This window comes from Triturus cristatus, chromosome 3_2, assembly GCF_964204655.1.
Source record: "Triturus cristatus chromosome 3_2, aTriCri1.1, whole genome shotgun sequence".
Taxonomy (NCBI): Eukaryota; Metazoa; Chordata; class Amphibia; order Caudata; family Salamandridae; genus Triturus; species Triturus cristatus.
The window spans coordinates 218,471,723-218,495,111 of record NC_140584.1 but is presented as its reverse complement, the minus strand read 5'-3'; the positions used below and the strand labels follow the sequence as shown (position 1 = coordinate 218,495,111).

The following is a 23,389-nucleotide window of genomic DNA, read 5'->3' as shown; positions in this document are numbered from 1 at the left end:
ACCAAAAATGCTTTGGCAGGTATATGGGGTGATTTAAATTGTCAATTCGAGCCAACTAAAGATTTTTATGATACACCACCCACTGAGGAGGATCGGCTTTGGGCTATCCCTAAGCCTTATATTCCTACATTGAGGGCATGGACACCACTGGCTCTTCAGATTAAGTTGCTTACTTTAAATCACTCCATCGACCCTGCAACGGCCAAACCAGATCTGATACCCTTGGAAAACACAACTTCAATAGGCTTGGTCACTCTTCCATCCTAGACTACATCCTGATAGAAATATGGATGTGGGATAGGGTTGTTGATTTCACTGTCCAATCACGGCATGACAGCGACCATAATGCTTTAACCTTGGAATTGCAGCTGTCAGACGCTGAGAACTCTGAACAATAGATGATAGACTATTACTCATCAATGGTAGGCAAAATTTAAGATGGATTTGGATCGAACAATCCCCTGAAAGAATGACCTTTCTGTAGGAATCCATCATACCATCTTTTTTAGAACTAGCAAAATTATCAACCATAAATGGTATTGTTGCATCCCCAACAATAGTTGCTAAGTTGCATGAAGCAATGACCACTAAAGTGGTGGACATATTCTGGCCAGTGGCCACCCGGGGGGGGGGCAAAGGTTAAGCAGTCCTGGTTTAACCAAAGCTGTCGGAAAGCAAAGTGGGCCCTGATAGAGGCCATAAAATCTAAGAGTATAAACCAAACATGAAGTGCAAGGGCTTTCTATGAAGACACCAGTTCACTTGCAAAAAAATCATGGGAAATTGATCAATGAGCATCTCTGAAACAGGCCCTAGAGGTTACGGATATAAAAGCCTTCTGAAACATTGTGAGTACAGGCAGCAGAAATGGAAAGGTGGCTCTAGAACCCAATACAGCGGCTGATAGTTGTAAAGAACATTTCCAGGCCCTCTGAGCCCACCGGAGACTTATGTTAGCACCCAGACCACAGAACCCAGCCATCCTAAAACCCCCACACAGAGATCCCTGAGTTGACCGAAGCTATCAGTGCTGTAAAAAAAACAGCTCCTGATAAAGCCCCAGGTCTGGACAAGAAACCTGGGGATCTTTTCAGTGCTGAGCCTAACATCTGGCGAACATATCTGTGGGTGCTCTTTAACGCTATATTACAAGGGATGGCATGCCCGTCAACTTGGGCTGGAGCAGAGATTCTTCTAGGGTATAAGAAAAGGGTCCCCATTATTGCCCATCAAATATATGTATCACAAAAAATCTTTGCAAGGACCTTATTGGATCACTTACAGACCTGGTTGGAGGAACATATTTGTCCTCTACAAGCTGGTTTTAGGGAAAAAACATCCACCATATACCAAATATTTAGGCTCCAACTCCTTTATTGGAAAACAGTGCATCTAGAAGGTGGTAGTCTATACTTGGTCTTTGTGGATCTCAAACGTGCTTTTGACCTAGTGCCAAGAGATGCCCTCTGGGTGGTAGTAAGCATCCTTGGAATTCCCTAATATCTCTTGAATATGTTAAGAAGACTGCATGAGGGCAATTGTTCACATATCAGGCATGGGAAGCACAGGGAACTCACTCCGCCAATCCCAATAAATTGAGGAGTTAGACAGGGCTGTGTGTGTGCTGGCTACCACCCTGTTTTGTCTTTATATCAATGGACTGGTTGTTACATTGAGCAGGTTGAAGGACATAGATACTCCAAAGCGAGCACACAAGCTAATCCCAGCAATGATGTTTGCAGATGATACCCTCCTGCTGTCCAAATCACCAATGGGTATCCAGAGAATCCTGGATGGTTTTGGCAAGTTTTGCAGAAACAGGGGGTTGGAAAACAAAATATAGAGAAAACAAAATATATGGTCTTCAACTCTGCTCACACAACCTGTCCTAACCCAGATATGAATGGTATCCAACTTGAGTGGGTATCTGTTTTTTAGTATCTAGGTCCCACCTTAAAAGAAAAAATGGATTGGGGTCTATAAATGGATAAGTCAAGTCTTAAGCTAGCCCAGATGGCAGGCAGGCTGGCTAAGTTCTCCAGAAATTATTTTCATAAGCCAGTAGGACCTGTAATAGAGATCTATAAAACCCACCTAAGGAGTGCTGCTATGTTTGGGGCCGAACTCAGGGGTATTGCCTTTCCAAGACAATTATTAAGACTGAGAATAAGCTCTTTAGACAGCTGTTTGGCCTACCAGTGTGCTCCCCACTTGTCGCACTACGCTTGGACCTAGGAGTTAGACCAATTGCAGAGGAAATTGGCTGTAGACCCCTAATATTCTGGCAGCGATTATGGGTGACCCCAGAACTGGCTGAATATAGGACAGAGTTGCAAGAAATATTGGGATTTCCTGGTATAGGTAAAATGGCCTGGTTCGCACACCTGAAAGAAGGTTTTCAAAACATAGGTAGAGACAGCCTCTGGAGTAATCAGGAGGTTGCCTGTAGTACAATCTCATGTAAACAACTACTTAGTAGCTACAGGGGGGGTAAACTCGCTCAACTCCATGAAAATCCTGCCATCTGTTCTCTCACAGGTAATTTTCTGAACATAAAGGATACTTATAAATTGGAGCCATGCCTAGATGAAATACAACCAGCCCTAGCTAGGAAACTCTATGTACAGTTCAGGCACGGTTCTCTCCCTCTGTGTGCATTTTCTAACAAATGGATCGACAGCTCTGCTCTGGGATGCCCTGCATGTCGTTCAGAGGAGGAGACTGAAATCCATGTATTTAATTTTTTGTCCGGGATATAAAAAAAAATCAGGTACAGATGGCTGGTACAACTGTGTATGAACCTGTGTATAAGGCGTTGTGAAGAAACTTTTAGACTCCTAAAGTATAATAGTCAATTGCCAATTGTTTACGCTGTATCTCGTTTTTATCTTTTATGTGGTGGGCTCATTTGGCTTTTTTAGGAACCAGTAATGGAATAAATGCTGATTGATTTTTTAATCGTCCTTGTATCAATTTTATCTTGTTTTTTTGGGGGTTTTAAAGTTTCAATCTGTTTTTATATATCGTATGTTTTTGCAATGTTCTCTTATGGGCCACGGACCGAAATAAAGATTGGATTGTAATTGGCAATTATATATCAAGTGCGATACCTAGATTTAATTTAGAAGAAAAGCATGTATTCAGTAAAACAGGTAGTTTGATACTGACAGAAGGAGTTAACCAATGAGTTTGAAATATAGTGACAACTGTTATGTATCTAACCGCAATGATGTTCCTTTCTCAGTCAGTCAGGCAGTATTCAGGCACTCATGCAATCACCCAGTCATTACTCAGGAAGTCATCAAATCAGTGGTTCACTATCCATTGAGTTATTTAATTACCCAGACACTACACATGTATTCTTGCAATTAGGCAGGCAGAAATTATGTAGTCATTGAACTATGCAGAAATTATCTATATTTTCATCTAATCACCTAGGTACTAACTATTGACTTACGCCATTAACAAGGCTGTAACTATGCAATCATTATAATATTTGAGCAAAACCTATATAGCCATCTAAATACCCACTTACAACCCATACAGTCATTAAAATACTGAGGCACACGTGTGCACTGATGAAACACTCAGGCTCTACTTATGCACTCATGCACTTTGTAAAATTCCTACATATCTTTCCAAGGCGAAGTTTAAAAAACTAAATAAGTTATACCACTCAACAATGATAACTTTAAGGTAGGAGACTGCATTATGTGAAAACTCCTGCTTAATGTTTAGGAGAAATGAATAGAGCACTTTTGCATTGTAGTGTGGCAGATATGGAATAGGTTTGCAGTGATGTGCAGTTTTGTTTCGTTGGTCCTGAGCAGGATTCTAGGAAAAACGAAGAGTTGTTAAGAGGAGGAGTTGCAGGACAATACCCATATATTACAGATGATAGTTTTAAGAAAGTGAAAAAAACAGAGTATGTTTGTATATGTTGTCGATGCACTTACTAGAAGATTTTAATACAGACTGTTGACTTATATTTAAAAAGAGAAAAAGTAAATGATGATAATTGGCAAAAGTTACCTGTGTATTTATTTGTAGAGGGATGGCTTGACTTGTCTATACGGCAAGTTATATGTAGGTAGTGTTACAATAAATTAGAATATAATAAAGTGAACAACACATAAGATACCTATTTTGTAAGATAAAATGCCTGGTAATGTAGAAAAACTATGAAGGGCCAACAATGAAAAGAAAACATCAACATTTATTATTCTTTGCGGCATTGAGAAGGGTCATTATGGACTGCTCCTCAGCATTCACAACTCCACAATCCATGCAGTATGATGCGATAGGGGAAAACTGTGGAGCCAAATCTTGAAGTTTAGATTGGACTTTTGAATGGACTCTCTGCTTCGGGTTGTTGTGTACTGTTCAAGTCGAGGGTCCTTTAGCTTTGCGTTGCCTTCTTGCTGCTCACTATAAACTCCTCTTATGAAATGTGCAAAAAATATAAGAGGGGGAAAAAATACCATGTATGATTTTTGGCAGCATTGTGAATAGCTATAACACACTGCTCACCAGCTGTTATAACAAAACTACAATTCATGTAATATGTGGGCATTCTTGAAAACTCTGGAGCCATATCTGTTGAAGTAGTATGTACCTCTAATGGGACTTTGTGCCCGGGAATTGTTGCTGCTGCCACTGATGTAGATGGTCCTCCAGCTTCCTTCTGCTTGACCGGCAGTTAGAGACGTTATTCCATGAATTCAAAAACAGACTCCAGTCAAAATCTACCAACTGCTCACAATAAACTCCTGGAAAAGAAGATTCAAGAAGGAGGAGTGGGTGTATACTTCCTATTCATTTTACTGAACAGTATATTATCCAAAGATATTACTTACTTTCCCAGTAATGTGATGTTTTCAGATTGTGCTTTGTACCAGTTTGGCAGCAGTTTTTTATTCCCCATGAGTTTGGGTAACAATGGGTAGTTTGATGGTTGTTTGGTAGATATGTTCTATTTGTGAGTTCAGATGTTGAGTTATTTTTTTAACTTTTCTTTTTAATAAATGTGTTGTTAAAATAATGTTAAACCAATATGTTACTAAAGAGATAGACACACACTTTGTGTAAAATATGTCTATATATCTATTTTTCACTTTTTCATTTGTTTAATGACTGCTGATGTCATTGCGACCTCTGGTGTTGCTGTGAAGAAGGAAAATGCATTTATGATTTAGTTATTTCGACAAATTATTACAAATGGAAGAGTTAAATTAGTATCTTACTAAATAACTACATTGAAACCATATGTAAAATATGTCCATATATGGGATTTTCACTTTGTTAAAAACACCCGGTATTCACAATCTGCCCTTGGCAATGGCACTCATAGAATCATACAGGCACTACCTGTGCAATCATCAAAGACGTTCTTTCTCCATCATTTTGCAAACATGCCTCCTAGCATAGTACTAGTTGGAGGATGAAGTGTCCTTGGCTCTTGAGGGAATTTGGAGGCCAAGTATCCCTCTTGTTACCTCCAGCAAGATCCACACAGTCAGTTTGCTAAGAGGTTTTCGGAGGCCTCACCCCCTTTCTGCACCACTCTGCAAACACGTCTCATGGCATACTACTGGTTGGGGAATAAAGTTGTCTTTGATGCTAAAGGAAAAGACACACAATTGATGAACGGAATGCAGAAGAAATCAAAACATTCTCCCCCAGTCAAGAGATCAGGGTTAAATCCATCATTCTTTTGCTCACCATGCCACCCCAGTTTAGACCTGGCCGAACGGCCAAGCCAGGTCCTCCCTGGACCAGAAACAAGCATCTTAGGACCAGTCCAGGGAGGACTTGGCTAGGCAGTTCGGGCTGGACTGTTCCCATGAGGCACAGGGTCCAGACTGATTTGCATATGGTTGGGTTCATACTGGAATGGCATGGTGAGCAAAAAAACAATGGATTTAGGCCCATATCTTTGTACTGGGGTGAATGTATAACATTGTTCTACATTCTGTCCATCTACTGTTGTTTTTGCATTTGATGCTAAAGGACCTTGGGAATCAAGAAGCCCTCCTGGTTCGTTCTATAGGTCCTACTCAACGGGATTTCTGAGAGCTGGTCAGAGCCCCCCCCCTTTCACACCATTCTGCAAAGACCATTGCTACTTAAAAAAAAACATGAAAATTAACTGAAAAAATCAAAGGTTACAGGTAAGTTCTAGTTAGGAATTTGCATTTTAAATTTAAAAAGCCTTAGAAATTCACTGAAAAAACTAAAGGTTCTAGTGGTAAAGGGGTGAAGGGCAAGCAGTCAAGCAGTTGGGAGGCAGTGTAAGTGAGACTATCTGTAGACAAAAAGGCATAATTCCTGGCTCCTGGGCCCATTCGGGAGCAGAAGGGCTTGCCTTTGGTGTGCCTTTAGCGCTCAATTGGCGTGTCCTCACCATGCCCGCATTCAAGTACGCAGGCCCTAGGCTGGTGTCGAGAGCTACTGTGCGCTAGAGTACTAACTACTCTGTGCAATTGCCAATCAAAAATATCTTCTTGTCAATGTCAGTTCAATCATTTAAGGAGATGAGGAAACTGCAAACCGAGTTGCCAGAGGATAAAAAAAGGATGGAAAAAGCAGGATGTTCAAAAGGGAAAAATGAACATTGGGTGTTACTGGTGGAAGGATTGTTTTGCATGATTTAACGTTCTTGTAGATAGTAATGTATCTTCATGGCCTACACATTAGATATGATGGTATGGTGGCCATCTTTAAAAACTTTTGGTATATCCAACATTTTATAAAGGTGCCAACATTATATACAGTTAAATGTCAGTAGGAAACCTAATATGTCCATGAGTCAAATAGGAAGGTCAAAAGACCCCGATACAAAATAAAAAATTGATTTTGTGGAAATAACACATGTAACAATTTGAGATATATTTTGTGGTTGTATGTCTTTTGAGCCGCTGGTCATGCGCACACCAGGCGATGTGATGCCCTCAGTGTAGCCAAGCTTTTACTGTCAGGATTAATCCCTAGATTCTGTTTACCAGCTTCTTTGGAGTCAGGTATAGGAACACATTTAAAAAATGAGGTTATTAGGTACTGAAGTTGGAACAGAAATTCAATTATTCATATCACCCAGAGCATGAGAAGTTGTAGAGACAGCCCCTACTTTCTGAAAGCAACGCTAGCAAAGGTCTGTGCATAACTTTCCCTTGGTATTGTTACTGGGTTTTCTCCTCATGAGATTCTGATGTGCCGAGGAATGAGAATTACAGGTATTCCTTCAGTTGCATGTATAAACATAAATGATTATCTAGTTTTGGATTATTGCAAGAGTTAGGCTGATATGCTATGAACTGTCACTCACCAGGTGAATGTGGCTACACCTTCAGCAAGTGAAGAACCCTGCCATGACCTAGACTAGGCTGTGGTGAACGAGCACCAGAGGAAATAATATCTGGATTCCAGATGAAAGGGTCCTACCAAGTATTATTGGTGACCAATACTGCTGTTAAGTATAGAGGAATGCCACATAAAATTCACACGTCTCACAAGAGAGAGAAGACTGCAGATGAATAAGTGGTGATACGTACCACTAGTTCACAGTCAAGCACAAGTTCACTATGTGGATCCTGAGGGGGGGGAATAGAGAAAAGGAAGAATACAAAGAATTCCAGAACAACAAGATCATAAAGACCAAGAACAAAAAGAACAAGAAAATCAAACTTTTAAAACTCTAACTTTGAAAACCCTCAAGAGCAGTCAGAGGTGCCCCTGTTGAAAGTTATGCAAATCATGAGACAGACGAAGATGAAAATTGGACAAATCTGACTGAAGATAAAAGCTTTATTTAAGCTGATTGGTCTGAAGGTGTGAAAAAAAGGAAGAAGAGCATTGCAATCAGTAACAGATCTTATTGGTGGCGATTCTGAACAGCCTAAGGACGGAAGATCAAAAAGAATAAGGGTATCAAACAGGAAGTATGCAGCACCTGAATGGGCATATTTGACAAGGATCACTGACATAATATCGACTACAAAAATATAGACTTACAAAAATATCGATGCCAAAATATAGAATGCCAAAATATCGAAGTCCTATCTCCAAACAGGAAATTACAAAAATATCGAATCCAAAATATCGTTGTAAATAATATAGTCAGTCAAAATATCGAATTTTTTAAATGTTTTAAAAGTAATGTTAAATTAATTAAATAATACATATAATTAACTGACACATACTTAAAAATACTTAAATAACAGTAAACTTAATGAATAATTAAAGTAAGTAAAAAAAAAAATGTAATACATATATCTTAATGTGATATTAATTAAAAATATTCTATATTTTCTGTGTAGGATAGCGGGCGTGTAAAATTTACTATTACCACTCCAGTAAGTGCAATAGTAGGGAAAGCGTTGCATAGCGTGAGGGTAAAAATTACTATTCCCACTCCAGAGAATGCAACAATAGGGAAAGCGTTGGATAGCGGGAGGGTAAAAATTACTATTCCCACTCCAGAGAGTGCAACAGTAGGGAAAGCATTGGATAGCGGGAGGGTAACATTTACTATTCCCACTCCAGTGAGTGCAACAGTAGGGAAAGCGTTGGATAGCGTAGGGGTAAAAATTACTATTCCCACTCCAGAGAGTGCAACAGTAGGGAAAGCGTTGGATAGCGGGAGGGTAAAAATTACTATTCCCACTCCAGAGAGTGCAACAGTAGGGAAAGCGTTGGATAGCGGGAGGGTAAAAATTACTATTCCCACTCCAGAGAGTGCAATAATAGGGAAAACATTGGATAGCGTAGGGGTAAAAATTACTATTCCCACTCCAGAGAGTGCAACAGTAGGGAAAGCGTTGGATAGCGGGAGGGTAACATTTACTATTCCCACTCCAGTGAGTGCAACAGTAGGGAAAGCATTGGATAGCGTAGGGGTAAAAATTACTATTCCCACTCCAGAGAGTGCAACAGTAGGAAAAGCGTTGGATAGCGGGAGGGTAACATTTACTATTCCCACTCCAGTGAGTGCAACAGTAGGAAAAGCGTTGGACAGCGTAGGGGTAAAAATTACTATTCCCACTCCAGAGAGTGCAACAGTAGGGAAAGCGTTGGATAGCGGGAGGGTAAAAATTACTATTCCCACTCCAGAAAGTGCAACAGTAGGGAAAGCATTGGATAGCGGGAGGGTAACATTTACTATTCCCACTCCAGTGAGTGCAACAGTAGGGAAAGCGTTGGATAGCGTAGGGGTAAAAATTACTATTCCCACTCCAGAGAGTGCAACAGTAGGGAAAGCGTTGGATAGCGGGAGGGTAAAAATTACTATTCCCACTCCAGAGAGTGCATCAGTAGGGAAAGCGTTGGATAGCGGGAGGGTAACATTTACTATTCCCACTCCAGTGAGTGCAACAGTAGGGAAAGCGTTGGATAGCGTAGGGGTAAAAATTACTATTCCCACTCCAGAGAGTGCAACAGTAGGGAAAGCGTTGGATAGCGGGAGTGTCAAATTTACTATTCCCACTCCAGTGACTGCAACAGTAGGGAAAGCGTTGGATAGCGTAGGGGTAAAAATTACTATTCCCACTCAAGTAAGTGCAATAGTAGAGAAAATAATAAATGTATTTTTATTTTTAAATTAATTAATTATTAATACAAAAACAAGTATTACAATTAATTACCAATCACACAAGAATTGATTATTTATTAATACCAATACATTTTTGTTTAATTAATTAACAATTAATAATTAATTAACAAACAATTGTTTTTCAATAACAAACATTAATAAATGCAAATATTACCAATTAATAATTAATTTATAATATATTAAGTAAGGATATACACAAATTATTTAAATAATTATTTTTTTCCAATTATATTACTTCCCACCATATTCCCGTATAAACACAATACCCACTACAAATATTAATTGAATACAATTAACATAATTATCAATTTACCTATTAATACTAATTAATTACCAATTAATACTAATTATTTACCAATTAATAATTAATCAACAACCAATTAATTTGCAATACCAATTAATAATTAACTAATAACAATTAAATTACTTCCCACCCTATTCCCCTATAAACCCACAACCCGCTACAGAAGTAAAATGCAAAATTAAATTAAAGATATATTAATTAACAATATACACAAATAAATTAAATAATTATTTATTTACAATTATATTACTTGCCACCATATTCCCCTATAAACACACTGCCCGCTACAAATATTAAATGAATACAATTAACATAATTATCAATTAAACAATTAATACAAATTAATTACCAATTAATACTAATTATTTACCAATTAATAATTAATCAACAACCAATTAATTTGCAATACCAATTAATAATTAACTAATAACAATTAAATTACTTCCCACCCTATTCCCCTATAAACCCACTACCCGCTACAGAAGTAAAACGCAAAATTAAATTAAAAATTATTAATAATTCCTAAAAATTATTATTTAATGTACTATAATTAAATTACTTCCCACCCTACTCCCCTATAAACCCACAACCCGCTACGGAATTAAATTACAAAAAAATAAAAAAACATAAAATTCAATAATTTAAAAATATTCTAACATACATTCCAATAATAATACATACTTTTAACACATATACTAACACTTAAAACACTATAAAAAATTCGATATTTTTAACAACTATATTATGACTGTCGATATTACTTACTTCTATATTATTGCAATCGATATTTCTTACCTGTTTTTCGATATTCTTCACCACTATATTTTTGCAAGTCGATATTCTGTCCATTCGATATTTAAAACTCGATATTCTGGCTACTCGATATTTTTTTTTCGATATTATGTCTAGTTACCATTTGACAAATATTCAAAGGAAAAAAGAAACATTGATCTGAGAGACTATCAGTATCTATTGGATGACTCTCCGTGAATAGTCTTGAACTGAGAAATTATGGTGATAAACACTGAATAATCCTAATGGAGCAATTAACTGAATATTGAATCATTGAGAAGATTTATCATCTTCACTGTGTACCTGCAATACTTTCTTAGACTAGAAATTGAATTAGAAGAATTTTCCTTTTGCCTACCTTAGTAGTGAATGCCTTTTGGAGAAGAATGATTTTGTGCCCTAGGCATCCTGCTGAAGATAGTTTTATGTGCGCATTGAACTCTAAGGATTAAAAACTTGTTTTGCCTGCCTATATCTGCCCATGTTCACTTACTTTTGAGAACCGGAGATGAAGTATTTTCAATTTAGCACCTTGTTAGGGAATTAGATTTTGTTTTTGAGAATTTTTATGAAAAGAAGATGGCTACTCTTAACAAATTGTGCTTGACTCTAAAAATAATTGTTACGATTCTCAATTTATTAATTTTATTTTCAGTTTTAGTGAGTTTACATTCTCCTCTTGAGTTTGCTTCTGAAATCAAAGGTGATTATGGCATAGGATTTTCAATAATTAGTAGATCAGGTAAAAGTTGTTTCTGTTGAGAATTCTAAGAAATATATTTCTGCTCTATTTCTTACGAGGTACAGAGTGGTGATGAGCCCTAGTGATTGATATATATGTACATATCTGCCTACTTCTGTTACAGATGAATAACATACAAGCAACTTGTTTTATCCTATTCTTTGTCATGTAATATATACGTATCTGTTTTATGGAAACAGCATTTGTTTTTCGAGTTTGAAATACTTCATAGTTTGCCATTTGATGTGTTGCCTAAGATTAAGAATTTGGATTCTGACAACCATAATGACAGTACCATCATGCAATATCAAATTACTAATGTAAATAATAAAAAGAGTGTATGTAAGCAGGTCTGGTGGCTAAAGCCGGGTCTGGTGGCTCAGTGGACTAAAGTAGCCACTGCAGGGGCGTGTGTTCTCCCTCATGGTCACAGGGTCAAATCCCGGTGGGTCCACTCAGCCTTTCATCCATTTGAGGTTGATAAAATGAGTACCACTGAGTTGGGTAACAATAAACATCTGTTATTCAGTGCCCGGACACCTTTGGGTATTCTTGCGCTTTACAAATACACCTGTTATGTTATGTATAAGCTGGTTAACACGAAGCGTAACTATATTAGAGAACTCATAGACAGATGAGTGAAAATGAGTCGGAATGTTGAAGAAGCTAGAGAGATTCAATTGTAAGAAATAATTGAAGAGAACTTTAGAAATCAAATATTTATCTTAGAATTAATCAGAAACGAAAGGGGTGAAGTGCATGCTGTGTGAGAAACAAAATGATTGGGGAGCTTCAGAAATGGTTGGAAGGAGTAAGTGTAGTTATTGTTTGTTAGAGCTGGGGGTCTCTACTTGGCAGAGGTAGGTACCTTTGTCCAAGTAGGGACCCTTGCTTCTAGTCAGGGTAAGGGGGATACACACTTTAGGTAACCCCTGCCCACCACCTTGATAGCTTGGCATGAGAAGACAGGCTTATCCAAAAGACAATGTGTAAAGTATTTGTACTCAAAACACACTGTAACGCAGTGATAACACCACAAATGGACACCACACCAGTTTAGAGAAAATAAAGTATCTTTATCTAAACTCAACAAGACCAAAATGACAAAAATCAAGCATAAATGTAGTAAAATAGCATTTAAAAGTTATTTCAAAAATAAAGTTTGTTGAAAACAAATAGCTCCACCTGGGGCTAATACCATATTGTAACAGCAATAAATCCAAAGTACAGCGCTGACAGCAAGGTGCCCAGCATTGGGCTCAGAGTCACATGGACCCCCAAACCAACTGTACCTTGGAAAATAAGTGTGTATGATGATGCATGGCCTTGGGGAGCTGAGACGTCAGTGCAGAGGTTGACGCCAGCTCCCTGGCTGCCACAGGATAGGTGAGGCATCGAGTCCGTGAAGAGGCGACATGTCAAATCCAGGACAGGGGAAGTCAGTTGCATTGGCGGTGAGGCATTGATTCCGGTGAGGCGAAGCGAAGTCGGCAAGTTCATGGAGTGACCCTAGTCGGTTATCAGTGCCGTGATAGCAGGATGCAGGTGCTGGCAGTGACGGAGTCGGTGAGAGCGCTGGAGTCAGGAAGGCCAATAACTGGAGGTGTTGAAGGGCGTTAGAGCGGCAGTGCAGGCAGGGTGGTGCATCGTTCACTTTACGAGCGGTACCCCTGACTTCGGTGCAGATCATGGTGTCACAGCAGTGTCGCTGACAGCAGTGGAAATGGTTTTCTTTGCTTTGCAACACCATCCACACAATTCTCAAGGTCCAGTAATTGAATTGGTGCAATTTTGAATGCAGTAGTCCAGACAGGAGATCAGGTGCTTTTCAGTGGGTTGCAGGTGAAGTCTTTGAGTCCCTGAAACTTTAGAACAGGAGGTCAGCACAAACAGGATCTTTGGAGATTCTTCTTCAAGCAGGTTCCTCAGCAAAGTTCCAGTCTTTGTTCTTTCCTTGGCAGAAGCAGTAACTGCAGGCTAACCACAAAGAGTGCACATCAAAGGAGCAGTACTCCTCCTAGGAGCTCTCCAGCTCTTCTCCTTGGAAAAAATCCTATTGAGTCCAGATGTGATATAACATTCTGGGGTTTAATGTCCATTACTTATACCCCATTTTGTGTTTGTTCTCTTTGTGGCAATGGTCTCCGAGCCCAGTCCAAACCAGTTCTGTCCTCTCTGGTTCAGCATGACCACATGAAGTGGAGACAGCATTGGTGCAAGGGAGACAGGCCCTATTCAGGTGCAAGGAAAGCTCATCTCACTACTAATTGCAGCCAAGGTCTATTCAGCTCAGGTCTGAGTCATCCAGGACAGGCAGGCCACACCTCAACCTCCCCAGTGGCTGTCTACAGTGAATGCACATCCCCAGCCCCTGTCACTCCAAAACCAGACAGTCAATACACAAACCAGCACAGGCACACAGAATGGCTAAGTAGGAAAATGCCTACTTTCTAAAGAAGCAATTTTGAAATACACAATTTAAAAACAATCTTCACTAATAGATTGGTCATAAAATTATGAGTTCAGAGAGCCTAAACTCTATTCTCTGCTTGTCCCAATGGGAAGTTATATTTTTAAGATCTTACAAATTATCTCCCATATTATCCTATGGGACAGGTGGCCTTTCAATAGTGAAAAACAAAATTGGCAGTATTTCACAATCAAGATATATCACACACACCAGTATATCTCCTACCTTCCACATACACTGCACCCTGCCACAAGGGTACCTTGGGCCTATCTTAGGGGTGTCTCACATGTAAGAAAAAGGAAGGTTAGGGCCTGGCAAGTGGGTGCACTTGCCAGGGCAACATGGCAGTTAGAACTGTGCACAGACATGGCATGTCTGAGTTACATTTGCTGGGCTACTTAGGTGGGTGGCACAATCAGTGTTGCAGGCCCACTACTAGCATTTAATTTGAAGGCCATGGGCACACACAGTGCACCTTACTAAGGACTTACCAGTAAATCAAATATTTCAATCATGGATAACCAATTGTAATAACATTTTTTACAGGGAGCACTTTCACTTTGATACTGATCAGCAGTGGCAAAGTGCCCAATGTATCTAGGACCACGAAAACAAAATCCAGCACAGCATCACAAATATAGGAGGTAGAGGTAAAAAGTCAGGGGAAACCATGCCAAGGATGCCAAGTCTAACAGTGTTAAACAGCTAGCCGAGGTTATATGTTAGGTAATGAACCTATATGTTGGGGAATTTATCATGTATATGGTAAACCAGCTTATTTTAACATTGATTTACTATAACTGGGTTGGTTCCTGCTACATAGTATTAGCGAAAATGTATCATGTAAGTAAATAAATTGGATGAATTAATTGAGACATTAAAATAGTGAAATATGTGTTTTGTCAAGATGTTACAGATATTTTCAGGGTGTTTATTAACCCTGGGCAAAGCACTACTCTATGCTCGCGTAATTTGCGAAGTTTGCGCTACTTCGCACAGTGCAAACACGCTTAGCGTAGTGCAGTGGTAATTTTTTGCTGGCTCGCGGTCCTCAACGTCAAGTTGGCGACCGCGAGCAAGCAAAATGACATCCCGGCGAGACTTTTCCCACGTTCGCGATCAGCAACATAAAGTTGCCGATCTCGAGCGTGGAAAATAAACCTCCTGGCAAGATTCTCAATGTGGGGAGGTCAGGTTTCTCATTGCGAGTAGTCGCGTATGCTCGCGACCGCTCACAATGAGAAACTACCAGTCCGCGTTGAGAAAGCTGCCACTCGAGTAAAAATCTACTCGAGTGGCAGAAAACTACAGCTCGCACTGTGCAAGATGCCGTTTTCAAAGATTGCACAGTGCCGGATGCTTCTTGCAGAGTGCAAACAGGGTACTACGCAGTTTGCGAAGTGCTAAGCGTAGCTCGCGTAGTGCGAAGTGCACTTTGCGTAGACACGCGTAGAGCTACTTCGTGAACTACGCCCAGGGTTAGTGTTTATAACTGTTAGCGGTGTGGCTTTGAGTAATGTGAACATTAGCAAGTTATCCACCTCAGTACATTGAGTTGCTGCTAATACTGCAAATGATTTCACTAATATTAATGAGGAGATTATTGTCATCCATGCAGTGGTAATTCAGAATAACAGAGCTTTAGATATTTTGCTCACAAAAGAAGGTGTTGTGTGCTGTTTATTGGAAGTCTTCCAATATTGTACTTATGTGCAGGATAATAGCATGGTAATTAGTGAATATGTTAATAATATAACTAATATTTAGCATGAAGCGTAAACTCTGAAAGAAACTGGTGCTTGGGAAGTGGTTGGTTCATAGTTCAGTTTGATTGAAAAGGGCAAAGCCATGACTGGTTTCTTTGATGGATGTGAAGGTATGATGAAGCACACTGTTAGATTTTAAATGTTATTTCCGTGATGCACATGATTAAAATGACCCCTTTGCTATTTTCAAGCCTCTATTCCTTGTTAAGTTAGCATGCATGGCGCCATCTTTATTGACGCCATGTTGTCCTGTAACTAAGATCAAGTGTCTGTCTCATAATGCTTGTCTCTGCAGAAAGGCTGCCCTGCGCCTCCAGCTTGTACTTCTCAATGTTGAAACTTTGCTGCACTAATAAATGTACTATCTATTGTTGCATACCTTCACCGTTAGATACACTTGCTCCCACATCTTTCTATAGTAGAGAGCTGCCGAACGGCCTTGGGAGGGAGATAGCATGTTCCCTGCCCAGTGGCACTGTCCACCGTAGGTGCCTTCTTTGTTCATTATGGCCTGAACAGGAAAATTCCAGTTTGGGCGGGACTCTCAAGGTCTGCCCATTTGCCCCTTGGTTCCCTTGAGCCTGACCCCTTGTTCCCTGACCCTACTGTCCCTGGAGTGCTGAGATACAATTTGCGTCCCCGTAAGAAGAACAGTGCACCAGAGGGACAGTCAGGTTAGTAGGGATGGACTGCATTCCTGAAGAATAGAGTGCGTGTACCTTGCATGTGGTACCAATAATAGTTTAGGGACAGAGTACTTGGTGCATTACTCCGACAGTCACCGAACAGGACAAGTGGATGATGTTTTCGAGGAGAATGTTCTTGCCCTGCAACGTGGGATCGGATTCGAGCTAGACGAACAGTTCCACTGCCGGTGCTCAAAAGCGCCAACGATTAATGAACAATATACTGCCCTGGTTTCCTTTTAATTTTTCTTTTCATTCCAGCTTGGCTCCAAGTGTAAGACTCTTCTGTTGTTCTTGTGTGAATAGAGGAAAATATACATGTATCCCTTTTGGCCGCCCCATTAAAGAGGAGGAGCAGCCTTTCGCAGCTCCGCGTCCTGAGCAAAATGGGCCTGTTTGGTCCACCTGGTCTGTTAGAAACAAGATTGAGTTTGTGCGGATTATCTTGATCTCTTTGATATTGGTACTTAGGGTGACGTACTACCTCGAGGAGAAATATCCTGCACATGCTTTGATTGGTACTACGCCTATATTCCCCTGAACATATAATTGTTACTTTGAATTCTCACAAGAAGGAACATAGAGAGCCTTATAAAGATAATCTCTTTATTCAAACGTTGCATCAGACGCATGCTGCTTACAATATGACAAAGTGTTGGATATGTGGACTACTGCCCTTGGTAATTCATAAAAGTGAGAATCTGTTATCCATGCCCTAGTCATATGTTCATAGTTGTAAGGGGTGGTTTGCTTTACTTAGCATGGCCACTTCTTTTCCCCAGGATGATACATTGGAGCGCAAGAGTACCAGTTCTCGTACCCAGACACAGAACGTGCGCTCCAGGAATAGAGCTCCCCCTGGTAACCCCACAGGCCGAGAGCCATTTGGCAGGTTGTTTCTGAGCTCCTGCATGCAGGCATAAAAGGGAGTGAGAGGGGGGAATTGGTCTCAGGTGGAGAGAGATAATATCCTACAGTTCAACTCATCAGAATATTACCAGTCTTTCCAGGCCCGCAACGCTACTGAGGACAACCCAATACCCTTGTCAGTGGTGGACGTTATTGCTTCTTTCTGTGTCCAGGGGGTAGGAGACATAGAGGTGGGGGTGAGAAGTTGCAACACTACTTATAATTTAAGAGGAACAAGAAGTCCTCCCTTGATCCCTCCATGTAATGTTTATTTTGTGTGTGGGCACCATGGGTCTGTTGGGATCCCTGAAGGGTCGTTTGGGAGGTGCTCCCTTTCCTACCTTCTGCCACCTGTGTATATAGCTCCTCCCAATTATCATAAGGATCATTGTTTGCAGTCAAGAGGGGCCCGTGCGCCCTGAACTAAAACAATGATTACCACCGATGACATTGATCAGACAGACACCAAATTGCAGCAGTTCATGGATGCCATGAAAGTCATCATATCTATTTGGGGCCCCAAGGCCAATAGTCTTAATATTAGAAGGGTTACGGGGTGGTGGAAGGAATAATTAATATGACTGCAGGAATACTGACCAATATCATGGTGGCGAGGATGTAGCCTTATGGCTAGAGCAGTCGACCTCGAAGCTGGAAAACCGGGTTCGAGTCTCCGTGACGACGCTCAACATCCTGTGATTCTGGGCAAATCACTTAATCTCCCCTTGCCTAACAAAAAAATGAACGTGTTCTTGTGTAACGAAACTGGTGCTCATGTAAAGCGCTCTGATACCCGATATCTTCGTGTCTAGTTCGTGCTCTATAAAACTCAAAAAAAAAAAAAATAAGTAGAGGTCCAGGCTACGAGACTTGTTGCCCTTCAAAATCGTATGGTTTTAGACATTATCCTGGCTGACCGGGGTGGGGCCTGTTTCGTCATCTGTAGTAGCTGTTGTGTGTACATCCCTGATCACGTCCCCACTTTCTACACTGCCATACAGAAATCGCATATGATAGCATCAGAGATACATCAGGATAATAGTACCTGGTCATTCACAGGATGGTTCTGTAGTTTGCTCGCTACCTGGGGTTGAAAGATCCTTACTTTCCTTATTGGTTTAGCTGGTGTAATTCTGACATGCTGCCTGTGTATACACTGCCTCCCTGCTTGTTGTGCATGCTGTGCATCAATGTCCAAAGATGTGTCCTATGCCCCCAAGATGAGATTTTGATGCAAGAGTTATGATGATGCAAGGTATTCAGGATTTAATAAATATAGACAAAGGGATATTTGAATACTTATTGCATGTACGCATATTCCTTTTTTCCTCTCAGCTCTAGAATTGTAAAGACCCTGACCTGATGGTGCCAATAAAGCTTCTTAGCATGCATGTTAAAAGGAGGATCTGTTAGATTTCAAATGTTATTTACGTGATGCACATGATTAAAACAATGCCCCCTTTGCTATCTTCAAGCCTCTATTCCTTGTTAAGTTAGCATGCATGGCGCCATCTTTATTGACGCCATGTTGTCCTGTAACTAAGATTGAGTGTCTCATAATGCTTGTCTCTGCAGACAGGCTGCCCTGCGCCTCCAGCTTGTACTTCTCAAGGTTGAAACTTTACTGCACTAATGAATATACTATCCATTGTTGCATACCTTTACCGTTAGATACACTTGTTCCCACATCTTTCCATAATAGAGAGCTGCCGAACTGCCTTGGGACGGAGATAGCATGTTCCCTGCCCAGTGGCACTGCCTACCGTAGGTGCCTTCTTTGTTCATTATGGCCTGAACTGGGAAGTTCCAGTTTGGGTGGGACTCTCAAGGTGTCGGAATTGTATCATTTGTGTTACTGTGTGGAGGGAGATAAGACCCCTTGGCAGCCATCTAAGGAGACTGATCAGACTGGGCTCCGCTGCAGCGTATTACGAATAAACTAACTGCTTTGTATTCTCTACTGACTGATCGACTCTTCATTTATTGGGAAGGCATATAGGTGGCCGTGAGTGACCCGAGTGACCCTAATTTGGGCCACTTCCTTCAAGATACTAACACTGGTTATCATAATTTTTCTTAATAAAAGGCAGTGATGTTGGTCCTGCTTGGCCTGTCTGCTGCCTTCGACACCATATCTCATCAGGTCCTTATCACCCGCCTTGAGGAGATGGGTGTAAGAGGTAAAGCACTAAGTTGGTTGACTGACTTTCTGACCAACAGGACGCAAACTGTCAATCTTGGTCCCTATCGCTCGTCAACCACCAGTATCAGCAAGGTGGTTCCTCAGGGCTCCTGTTTGAGCCCTACATTGTTTAATATCTATGTAGCCCCGTTGGCAGGATACCTTAGACGGATTGGGTTTGACCCCATATCCTATGCCGATGACACACAACTTTTGATGTCATTTGACAAAGCAAATCCACTTACCCAGGACTTCTTTTCTGAGGGCATGAAAGGTGTTGCGCATTGGATGAGGGAACATTTTTTACAACTAAATTCTGATAAATCAGAAATCATGCTGTTTGGAGAGGCAAAACTAAGATGGTCCCCTAGTTGGTGGCCAGAGGATTTGGGCTCTGCCCCGTCGCCTAAAGATGTTGTAAAGGATTTGGGTGTGCGCCTGGACAACGATCTTACTCTTGAAGAACATGTTAACAGCACCGCCAACACCTGCTTCCACACTCTCCGCATGTTGCGTAGGGTCTGTCCCTTTCTTCCTATAACCACCCGTAAATCCCTGGTCCAATCATTGATTATTAGCAGATTGGACTACTGCAATGCTTTGCTAATTGCAGCTACAGAAAAATCTTTATACAAATTGCAGGTGGTCCAGAATACCGCAGCCCGATTAGTAAACAACGCACTTCCCAGGACCCCGTCAGCCCCTTTGCTTCGCGACCTTCATTGGCTCCCCATAAAAAAGAGAGTCAGATTTAAAATCTGTTGCATGGTTTTTAAATCCCTGCACAACTTGGGTCCTGGCTATCTTGCTCGGAAACTTGTTAGATATACTCCTACAAGACTACTGAGATCCAAACAACTTGCACACCTGCAAACCCCTCGCATCAAATTGGCCCGGATGGGAGGGAAGGCGTTCTCCTATCTGGCACCCCATTATTGGAATCTCCTCCCATTACATCTTCGTCAATGTACCAACCTAGGGGTCTTCAGGAAATTACTGAAAACAGAACTTTTCTAATCGTACTCTCCTCAGTGGTTAATCAGCAGTCCAAAGCGCAGAGATACCCCGTATGGGGTGATTCTGGCGCTATATAAAACCCATAAATAAAATAAATATAATTGGTTATTTCCTTAACTACTTTTGATATTGATAAAAATAATGCTAATGCTTATGATGGTAAACTTGCATACACAAACGAAATCGCATCGCTATTGTCAAATTCGCCCATCATGAACTCTCCATCAACCCCGACTCGAAAATCACTGATTGGGCAGGCTCTGCAACCCAGGAACGCGGTAATTGATTGACAGGTCAAAAGTGGGGTGGCACGTATCTGGCAGACAAACACACGAACAGGAAACTGAGGTCAGAAGGGATCAAGCATTCCCAAACATCATAAAGTCAGATGCCACATTGAGTTAGGAACACGCAACCAATCAGGACACAACATACACAGTACATGCAGTGATCACGCTCTCCTCATGCCGGACATCTGGACACACTACCCATTGGACCACATTTTGTCCACACAAGGTCAAGGCCAACCTGCATTTGTTACCAGGGACCTTTTATTTATGGCTTCACAGACAAGCTCCACATTATTGCTCTCAAAACTGTATAACAATTGCTTGGAATGATTGTGCTTTGAGACAGTCCTCAGACCTCTTTCTGTAAGCTGTATTCCCCGCCGCAGTGTTTAATTAAACCATTTGTTTCTGTATTGCCAGACGCCTCCTGTCTTTTGTTTTTTCAAGGTAAATTCATATTCGAGCAACACTAAACGTTTTTGAAGCTGCTTTGTTTAACACTATCATTTAGAGCAGTGATACTCAAAGTAGAGTCCGGGGGCCGCATGCAATGCACCTGATCTTTAAATGCAGCCCCTGGTTAAACAGCAGAACTAGGCTACTGTTTAATTTACAAGGCAGTAATACTCATAAAGATATTAAATAAATGCAATGCATTGATTTACAGTGAACTGAAGTAAAAAAAATTAAAAAAGCACAGAAGCCTCTTCAAAATTCAAAAAAGTGTGTTTCATTTAACCTGCGGACGCGTTTCACCTTAGTACATGAGATTATAAGAGTGTATTGCAAAAGTTTTTTTTTTAAAGTCAAAGTATTCAGACATGAATTTAGAAACATTCATGTCTCCTTCCTCCCTCACACTGACAACAATGCAATAAGCAAAGTGCAACAAAACAATTGGCCAGGATCACACAGTTTGGTCAAGTGTGGAAGATGTACATGTCTTGCTTACCCTACTCCCATTATACACCTCCCACGCCCCACCACGATGCTGCCATTAATGAGGCTGTCGGTCACACCAGAGATGAACAGTTTGGCTCCTTGGAAAAAGTTTTTGAGTACTCATGATTTAGAGGGAGGTGTCTTACTTTTCCAGTCACTGTATATAGGGGATATACATGTACAGTAGACAATTCAGACATAGATATCTGCAGTAATTACATTTAAAACCAGATTTATAGCAACTACTAATTAACTTTGCTTTATTTAATTGCTTTTGTAGAGCTACTCATACAAATGTAGGATGCCACGATCTCTTTCCTTTAGAGAAGTACATTTCTAATCTTTTCTAGTACTGGAGAGGAATTGATAAATACCCTTAAACCTGTAAATGTGTAGGTGTGTACAGATTCACATGCATCCCAACCCTGGAAATATTACTTCCGTCTTACTTCCAACCCCTGCTTGTACATTTCTGAAAAGATGGAAAAATGTGTCTTGCTATAATCAAAAGTTAGATATAATAAGAGTCATAGCATAATAGCAGAGACTATTATCAGTGCTCTGATATAATAAGGACGTTGCCATAAATTGTCAACACGCTGCATGACATCAAAAGGGACAACTAGATTTTGTAACATGGCAGGTATATTTCTGAAACATCCCATCTCTTGGGCAAGTAGATAGTTTATAAAGTTACACACACCTGTATTCTCATATGCCAGTTATGAGGAGCACCCAAAAATGTGTGTGCCTCATTCCCAAGGACACAAACATTGTCTTCTCTCCATCTCTCCTCCCTCAAGAGTCCCATTTCTGGAGTGCAAGCCTGCACAACATTAACCTCACAGTGCTAATCAGTTGACTTTCATTTGTAACTGCTACAAAAGGTTCCGTACTGCTTAGAAAGAGACCTTGGCAATAAGAATACAATGGAGAGGCAAAATATTCTCTTAATCAGTTTATATGCTCTGCAACATATATGGCCTGGTCTATACCCTGTTCCTAAGAATCACATAAAAAACATTTGGTTTGACATTGCAAACTCTTACAATTGCAAGACTTTGGAATTCCTTTACAAATAGCAACAAAAAAACTAAACTGCTTATGAATTGCATTACACCTAAAGCTACGAATTTCGATTGCATTAAAAAACTGTGTTACTTGGTTTGCTTGTGGATCTAGACTGAATACAGTCACTCATTATAAGTATGGAGGCAATACCTTTGATTACTTCTGGTACTGGGAACCACGTCTTAAACACCCAGTGCTTGGATCTAGTTTTCTGCTACATTTAGGGTACTTGCACATCTTAAAACTTTCCTGAAAGTAGCTGAGGTGGATGAGACTTTTTGGGGAAAATCACATGAAGATTAGTAAAATAACAGCACATTATGACCAAGCCAAAAAAAGTCTTTCCTGTGAAAATGTGATCCTAAATATCATTACTGAGTATAAACTGATTTCATGCTGATAATACACAGTTAAAAACTGAGGTATGGCTCTGGCGCAAATGTGTAAAACGACTGAAATCCACCAGTTATGGTTTACAACGCATACAACACATGCCACAACTTATGCCACCCACCATGTTGCTTTTCTTAGCTATTTTTTACTTTTATACTGTTGGCAAATTGGTGTTTTGGGCATTGTTCACTGGTAGGGCTACCCTCCACAAGTTAACA

General features: G+C 40.4%; 1 protein-coding gene across 3 annotated transcripts in view; it reads right to left on the bottom strand.

Moving 5' to 3' along the window:
* LOC146857047 (histamine N-methyltransferase A-like) overlaps positions 1–23,389 on the bottom strand; it is a 544,350-nt gene that overhangs the window by 477,017 nt on the left and 43,944 nt on the right. The window contains exon 2 of one of the 3 annotated variants that reach the window (XM_085647546.1): positions 4,616–4,769. The exons of the other annotated variants lie outside the window; for them this stretch is intronic. The gene's annotated coding sequence lies outside the window, so the exon portion shown is untranslated. The remainder of the gene's footprint in view (positions 1–4,615; positions 4,770–23,389) is intronic. 3 annotated transcript variants of the gene reach the window in all.